Source organism: Manduca sexta, chromosome 12, assembly GCF_014839805.1.
Source record: "Manduca sexta isolate Smith_Timp_Sample1 chromosome 12, JHU_Msex_v1.0, whole genome shotgun sequence".
Taxonomy (NCBI): domain Eukaryota; kingdom Metazoa; phylum Arthropoda; class Insecta; order Lepidoptera; family Sphingidae; genus Manduca; species Manduca sexta.
The window spans coordinates 2,948,288-2,957,394 of record NC_051126.1 but is presented as its reverse complement, the minus strand read 5'-3'; positions in this window follow the sequence as shown (position 1 = coordinate 2,957,394).

The following is a 9,107-nucleotide window of genomic DNA, read 5'->3' as shown; positions in this document are numbered from 1 at the left end:
CACGCGCCGCTCGACAAGTACGCCACGGTGCGGCCCGCCCGCCGCGCCGAGCCGCAGCCGCTGTCGGCCGCCGCGCTGGAGTACCGCTCGCTGCAGCGCGTGGAGCGGCCCCACCACGACCAGCGCGACCTGTACGCGGTCACCGAGCTCTAGGGATCGGTCACGCGCCTGAGGTTTGTGTCGCCGTCCGACAATCAAATCAGGAGCGTTCTACTCACACGGGCCGAGCACCGCGACTGCGCAGACGGGATTTGTTAATTTCACCGTAGCACATACTTACCAACTATTTATTATCATCTTCTCTTATCTCTTATTCTAACTTAATCATGTCATTTTTTCTCACCAAATTGTAAGCGAGGCTGGATTTCAAAGAAAATATACAAATCTTGCGTCGGTGTATTATCCTTTTCTATTATTTTCCCTGTATATCTGCTAGTTGGAAGTGAAATCAACAAATGCAAATCGATGGCGACACAAACCTAAGTACCCGAATCAGTGATTGAACTAGTTCCACGGATTAATTTCCACTGTGTTACGCTGCCGACTTCAAGACTACGACTCGAAAAAAGACTTATTCGACCCGAATTTTAACCACGTGCGTGTGTTTTTTTGAAGTGTTTACGATCCACATGAGTGTCTCAGGATTTTTTTATGAACTACGAAAATATTCAGCGACACGAGAGATTGGAATTCATTCTGAAATTGAGAACGAATCTCAGTTGTGAGTCTAGGAATGTTTACAGAGTGCGTCAGAAAAGACATTAATTATAATAGTGTAGAGAGATATGAAGGTTTGAATAATCGTGATAGATGAAATATAATAAGTAAACTAATTAAAATGGTATTGTAAATTCAACAAAAAAAAAATTACCTAGTTCAGTAATGGTTTCAGAATCGATTCCAATAGTCGCATGCGCATTTATTGAACTTTGAAATTTCATATGGTCTAAATCTTTATGTGGTAAACGAACGACAATCTACGATACATATTGCTCAAGAACTATGTAACAATATTATGAATGCCGGTCTAATTTTATTTTGTATATTTTATATATACCATTTTATGGTATTTAATATCTTTTCTTAAATAACTATTAAGCACAAATAATGCAAAACGAAGGCTGGAGTGTTAAAGCGAAGCCTGTAAATATTATGTTTCCTTAGTTTTGTTTTAATCCGTTATTTATTTTATAACTATGTTTTAATAACGGCTATCGACCAATGAGTATAGTTATTTACTTGTTTCTTGTAAAAAATAATGACTGTATCTCATCACAGACAATGGCTGTACGTTTTTGGACTCGAGTATTCGCTCAATCTAGTATTTAAGGTTCTGATTATGGTCTAATAACGGTTATAAGTTATAACTAACGGTAACCGTTGCTACTTAGCTAACGATAGGACATGGAGCCAAATGTAGGAAGCATTATTGGCGTGTTTAAAAAAATTGTAGGCCCCGAGCGAATGTAGTTTGATCGTATTTTATATCTAAATATAATGTATATATAGGAAAATAAATATATATCTGTTTTTGTGTGATCTTTTGTATGTTATACATACATATTGAATATGGGACGCGGATGATATGTTTTGAATCGAATCTCCGATAGAGGGCTTAGTTTCATTACGGCTCAACGATAGCGTGGACCTAATGTATTATAGCATCGGAACATTTATTTAGCCAATAAATTATTTTATTTACAGCTTAATAACGATATTAATTGTAAATAAAATAAACGTAAGCATTCCATCTTGTGTGAAATGTATGGACGTGGTCGCACGATGTATTTAATTCTATGTAAATATAAGGGAATGATAACTGCCATTTGAAAAAAAAATATTAAAAAAAAACTGTTTATAAATTATTGTAGTTGTAACAGTATTGCTCTTGCTATGACACCACGAAGTAAATAACGTATACTAGGTATTTAATCGTCGGTAACGACGTTATAATATAATAACGCGATAACGGTTATCCGTTACTTTAGTAAATAACTGCGATTGCGTTATTTTCTCGAATACTTTTCTAACTGTTTCTTGTTAGTCGTATGTATTTAAAGTAGATTTAAGATGACGGAAGGTACCAGTTCTCAGTAACGAAATGTTTTTGTAAGTCAGTATTAAAAATAGGAATTTTTGTGAGACTTTACAACGACGTTCGTACGTTTTCTAATGATCATTGTATATTTTAATATGTGTGTATGGAATGTTACAAATCAAAAATTATATTCGAGTGAATTTCGAAGAAAAATTTTCGTATTTTGGTGCTTTAGGTTGTTTCAAGTTTATGGATACCAGTTTCTCCTTAATTAAGTTGTACGGTTATGTACATTGATCTTTGTCACAATAATAATTACATATAATTAACAATAATTTGAATGAAGGTGACGCTCTGCTGTGACGTGCTAACGACAACCTATCCAAACTATATACGTTTCCTCACCTATGTGGAGTACCAAACACACGTCTTGCATTAATAATCTATACTAAGTGGGATTTAAGAAATAATCGGTGAATTTTACTATTATAAGTTTACTTTAGCACCAATGGACGTTAGCGGGCAGTCTCTGGTCTAGAAAACATCTAGAAACGTCTTTGCGGTAAGAGGGATCTCGCGTGTTAAAACTTTTTGTTGAATTCGGTGACTTTTCCTGCTATCTACCTCTACTAGAGACAATCCGCAGCTACAATAAATCTCTGATCTTGTAACACCTCCAACTGTATACTTCACTGCTCAAATGATGACTCATGTCCGTAACATAAATATTCTTGTTAAATATTCCATGTTTATTACTATTCTCAGGATTTTTAGTGGGGGCACGCACTGTCCACAGTAGAAATTTCGAGAATATCGAAAAAAATACCATTAAAAAGTACCGTAAGGGAGGTGGGTAGAAAAATTTGGGATTTACAACTTTCGAGAATTAGCGTGCTCCCAAAAAATCGGGCCAGTTATTACTTATATAAAAATATAGTTCATTTTTAATTAATTTGTCGATAATATATCACCGACTTATCAAACGTCCCTAATTTACTACTGATAAGAGATTACGATCATAATATAATGATATAATAACATGTTTATGTTTATAATGGATATTTGCGATGAAATAGCGATTAATTCTGTCGTCACAACAGCGTGCGACTACTGCGAAATTGTTTAGTCAAAAATCAACTTTAATGGTTTAACAATAAAGTATTATGTGTAAAGTAGTCGGACAACAATCACGCGGCAATATAGATTATAATAATATGATCAATAATATACAAGATACGTATTTTTGGTGACGATGCAAAAAGTCCCGGTTGACACGTTTTTCCATTGCTTTGAATGACTAGACGAGCTTGCCGTTCGCCTGATGGTAAGCGATACGACCGATAAACAGTAGAAACACCATTCAACACCTTGAATTACAAAGTATTGTTTGGTATTCCACTGCGCTTGCCATTCTGACATAAGAGATGTTAAGTTTTATGTCCAGTAGTTACACTGGCTACAATGTCTTTTAAACCGGAACATAACAGTGACTATACACTGCTGCTGGGCGGCAGAAATAGACATTGCAGTGATACCTGCCCTGGCGGACTCTCACATATGAGAAACCATCAGTAAGCGACATATTTTTTTATTCATATTTCATTTTCATATTTCGATCATAGCCTGTTTCAGTGGAACAAGGAGACATCTTTTAATAAATAAAATCAAAATGATTATTAAAAACCTTATTACGTACTTGCATTATCTATAACTTCTACGTTCGATGTCCCGGTGGGTTTAAATAAATTTCTAAAATGTTCTCAATTACTTACTTAACAGTTTCCATATTGAACTCTAAAGTGTGAATAAACGTTTAATAGTAATAAAATATCGAGGTCACCTCTCCTAATTCCTTCAACTACAATGCGGGCCAAATATTTAGGCCTCTCAACCATGGACATATTTATGATTTAAAAACTTATTTTGTAACATTCTGTACACACCACGGTACCATAAGCAGTGTATTCGCCAAAGATAATGCATAATTTATAATTAAGTATTGGATACATAGTGTAAGATAAATTAAGAGTTTGTACAGCTACGACTGTGTTTTTATTTTCTAAATATACTATCAAGGAGTTACTTGCAGTTGGTCTTTACTATCCTTCCCTATAGATATGAACTATAAAAATGTATAGTTTCTACCGACAATAAAAAGTTTTTATAAATTGTATCATGAATAAAATGTTGATGTCTTATGTCTGGCCTTATGTTCGTTATTCCTTTGCCTGTTTTCACATACAAGCAGCTTCACTATAAAAAAAAAAACAGCGTAATGTTGAAATCTATCTTCTATTTATTTGTACATCGCTGAGGTGGGCCGTAATTGTTTTTGTTTCTATTATTCCTAATATAACCTTATCTCCTTGATAGTATAAATGTACATTTACATATAGATATTCCGTTAAATTAATTGATTATGATTAACTATTCGAATTATTTAACATATTTGGTTCGTAGATTTTTTTTTTAATATTTTATAAAAAAGAAATTTTATTCTTGGCCTTTCATTGTGAACGTTCTATATTTGAAATTAAATTTTGGAATAAAAAGGCCATTATAATTTACACTGCATTTCAAAATATTCGTTTACATTAATTTATAAAAACCATTCAAGAAATTATATGCAATAAAGGAAAATATACTATCGGTAAGGTGATAAGAATTCACAATTTCTCAATGTAATTACTGCACACTATTTATAATCGTAAATATATTAAACACTTAGACGGAATACGTTGCGAGGTGAATTAAGTTTTCACGGGCTAATAGTACCCTTTAGAGTAGGATAGACGTTTAAAAATTTCTCATATCCTTTGGTTAAAAAACAGCAAGGAAACTGACTTCGTGAATTGTTTTTGGTTGTTCTGGCACTGATTTGTATATTTTTCAATTAAATTAAATTTTCAATAGTAAAGTAATTTATTATAAAAAACAAGTGAGCATGTCTTTTAATAAAATGCAGAATAAACGAAGGCATTTTTTTATTTATTTTTCGTAATTTTTTTTCTTTTTGATTAAAATAACTAACACAGTTTAAACGTGGAAGTTATAAAAGACATGTTCACTAAAAATACAATTTGTTTAAAACATCCAATTCTTTTTGCACGCCAGTGTACTCTACGGAAAAAGTTACCATAGTTGGTGTTTCGCGTTTATATTTTGGTGTTTAACTCGTGCCATATGTTGTTGGAAATGATTTCGGTGCAAATATAAAGAAATTATAATTCGTCATGTTTAGTATATGTTTTGTTTTAAATTATTAATTTGATTACTTTATTTTGTGAAGTCAATTATGGTGCGCCCGATATATGCGTTTGGTGCGTTGCAAGTAATAAATAATTTATATCTATACATGTCTTATGTCATTTTAATAGTAGTGATCGATTTTAATCATTTATTTTAATTGCAATCTGGACTCATTGCTGGTGGTAGAATATTTTTTAAACGGTCGGATAGTGACCACCGTACATAAGGTTTTTAAACTCGCCATAGTGGGTCACGTAAGTGTGTCCGGGATAAGCCTGTGTATATCCGGCACCAACAGGCCGGCATAATTGTGTCGACTGTCGTAGGTTAATCATCTCTCGTCAGTCGACGTTCTATTGGACTCCACTCCACTTACCATCAGGTGCAGTGGGGTCCTATAGCCGCGAGCGTAAATAGAAAACAATGGACCAATCAGAATGTTTTGTTGGACATACATACAAATTATTTATTTTGATTGGCATATTCTCGGGATCGACTCAAAGATACCAATAAAGTTTATTAATATATACAAAGTTTAACACGCGTCGTCTCCTATCTGCATGAAATTTATGATTTTAACGTGTACCAAAATATATACGGATTTTGATGTGTGTTTTTTATACTAGGACAATGTATTGAGGAAGAGGATACGTTTCAAATAGTGGAAGCTCCCCCCCCCCCCCGCGACAAACCATCTGTGTAAAATATGTCAGCCAATGTGAAATAATATATGTTACACATTGAACATCGTTAGAAAAAAATATATATCCAGGGTCATTGTTACATTGTGTTCTAAATGAAACCACGTCCTCGTCTTTACTTCTGCTAATATTGTGCCAAAAATCATTGGAGAATAACAAATATTTTCGCCATAAATCTCGGTTTTAATTGTCTGATTTTTTTTATCATTTTGTAGTTCAGTGTGAATATGGTGTGTAAGTGTATGTCTCACTGAAAAAATGATGTTGCCGCTCCGACAAACTCTATTCGCTTAGTAGCAGTGTCTAGGGCAAACTTAAAATTACTTTATATAAATCTTATATTTACGTCTACGGTTAGAATAACTGATGGTAGTGTCTTCAATAAGATAAGCATAACTTTTCATTTATCAACGTAATGTTAAAATTATCCTGTATATACATTTTAGGAAGGTCTTATAACCTGCATCTATAAGAAACCGCCTGAACATTAAGTCGCTTAAACTTGCTCTAATATTTTTCCAATGAAAGTAATTAGGAGATAGATAATTAGCAAGAGTCTGGGTATATTTCATAGTTAATTTCAAGAACCAGTTTAGTAATTTTATATATCTAGCTCTCGAGTCGCAAATACTAATAAAGTCCACGTAAGCCTGATTTTATAATCGTTATCGAAATTAGCGTGTAATAGTAATGTATTAGGATGATTATTAAAATTTATCAATATATATGACCGGAAGTCATGAAAATGCTTTTATTGTGATGCATGTCGCACAGGAACGCTCGGGCACGTTTTTCAATGAATTTTATCGCGTGCAGACATATGATAGAGACAGGAGTTGGAAATATTAATTGTACATACAAAATTATGAACTAAGGAGACATTTTAACCTCAAGTATGGGGACGTTTACAACCAGTAAAATCAGTTAAAGTACAGTAAAACTTGTTTCATTTGCGTACAAATTATTTTTATTGGTTTATTCTTGCTTTTGGTCCGCAGTTAGGGATTAAGATTTTTGTTAAAATTGCTCATTAATGGTATCGTGTTATCAACTGTATAATAACTGTATAATAAAAGCCACGCCCAGTACTCACACCTCTACATTTCCTAAGCGGGATTTCAATTAGCAAAAAAGCATGCAGAAGTTTGCCACAAGCGATTTTATCGTGAAAACACGGCAAACTGACTTCTGCTTTTGCTGGTGGCAGGATATATTTTTCACACAAGTTGTAAAAACCCATCGTAGTGTTCCACGTAAGTGTGTCGCGTTTCGGGACCAGCTTGTGTATATCCAGTTTTAACAGGCCGGCATAGACTGCCGAGGGGTAATCTTTTTTAACAAGCCGGCATAATTGTGTCGACGCTTTAGGGCTCATCATCTCTCGTCAGTCGACATTATATTAGATCCCACTCTATTTACCATCACGTACAGAGGGGTCACTATGCCGTTCATGGATAAAAAAAACTTCGAAATTTGCAGCTAGTCGTATGTCTATAGAATTATTGAATTATGCATCTGGAAGATTTGCGCAAATACTGAAAAAACTTGCTAGTCTAAATTTAGCCTTAATCATTTGCGTGATTTTAAAGATAAGTTGTGGATTGTGTAAATTAATAGTTATTTTGCTGATTAATGTTGATAGCGACTAGCGCATTATCGATTGCTTTGATGATCAGCAACCGCGAGATAAGTTTTCCAGACTTTTCTTTATTTATCAAGAAATTCTGGCTTAAAATACATATTGTTTTAAGAACGTTAACTTCCTTAAAACTATTTAAAACTCATTTTAGAGTTGAAGCGAGTATAAATAGAAAGCTATATTTGATACTATTCAAAAGGAATGATGAATTTATCAGTAGTTTCCCTTAAATGAAATTAATCGCAAGATTTTACTACGAATTATACAATATTTATTTATAATTCGTATTAATTATACGAATTATACAAGATTCAATAAACATTAGAATTATTTATTAATGAATTATTTAAATATTAATTAATTATTTATGTATTGATAATGACAAATTACTTCCACAGACAAACAATTCGCTCGCCATTCAAATAGAAAATTATATAACAAATAAGAATTTATTGTTATTTAACGTATCAGTACGAACCAATTTGAATCGTCAGTGTGATAATTAAGTATTATAATCGCTTGATAATTTATAGATTAATTTATGATTACAATATGAAAGTTTGTGTGTACTTGCAACGCACCGAATGTCTGCAAAGAGAGGTACCTCAGCACGTGAAGTATGGAGTGCATTGCGTTAATTATAAACGGTTGATAGAAACAGTGTATGCGTTTACAATGAACATAATAAATGGATCAAAAAATATATTGTTTTATTAAAACATGTTCCATAGAGTAAACACTCGTTGAATCACAGTTATTCTCTAGTATTTGATTATTTAATTGTGGTGGTTGTGATTTTTCGAGAACGGGTGAGTGAAGTTTGGTCCTCGACTAACATTGGCGACATGACAAGACTGGTGGCGATTTTGCTGTTAGGATATATTTTTGGCCTAGGTAAGCGTGTCGCGTTCCGGGATCAGCGGCCGGCATAATTGTGTCGACTGCCAAGGAGTAATCATTGTCAGTCGAGACTCTATTGGACCCCACTCCACCATTAGGTGCATTGGGCTCACTTTGCCATGCCCGTATTTGTGTTGTTTTTCCTGCTTCTGGTGATCTTGATAAATTGCGTGTTTGTGGTAGATTGATTAAACCATAAAGTACTTAAGGCTTTGGCATTAAAAATAATCCGCAATTTGTTTATTTTATATAATTATCTATTTAATCAATGATAAAATAAATGTTCAGGTACATATTATGTCAGTGGCTCGGCTGATATTTTTTTTTTAGCATATTCGTGCCGTCGAGTCTATGAGCTCTTTTTTTTTTCTTTCGATAAATAATGAGGAAAGTTTAGAGATGTACCTACTAGTTTGTTCGAACCATTCCGAATAAATTATGTTGATATTATAAATAATCCAGCGATAATGGTGTGTAAGCTTAAACCAATGACTTATGATAACATAATTGATAGATTAAAACGTTTTGTATGGCGCCACTTCATTGGCTCACTATTATAAGGTTTTATGTTTCTCCGCGA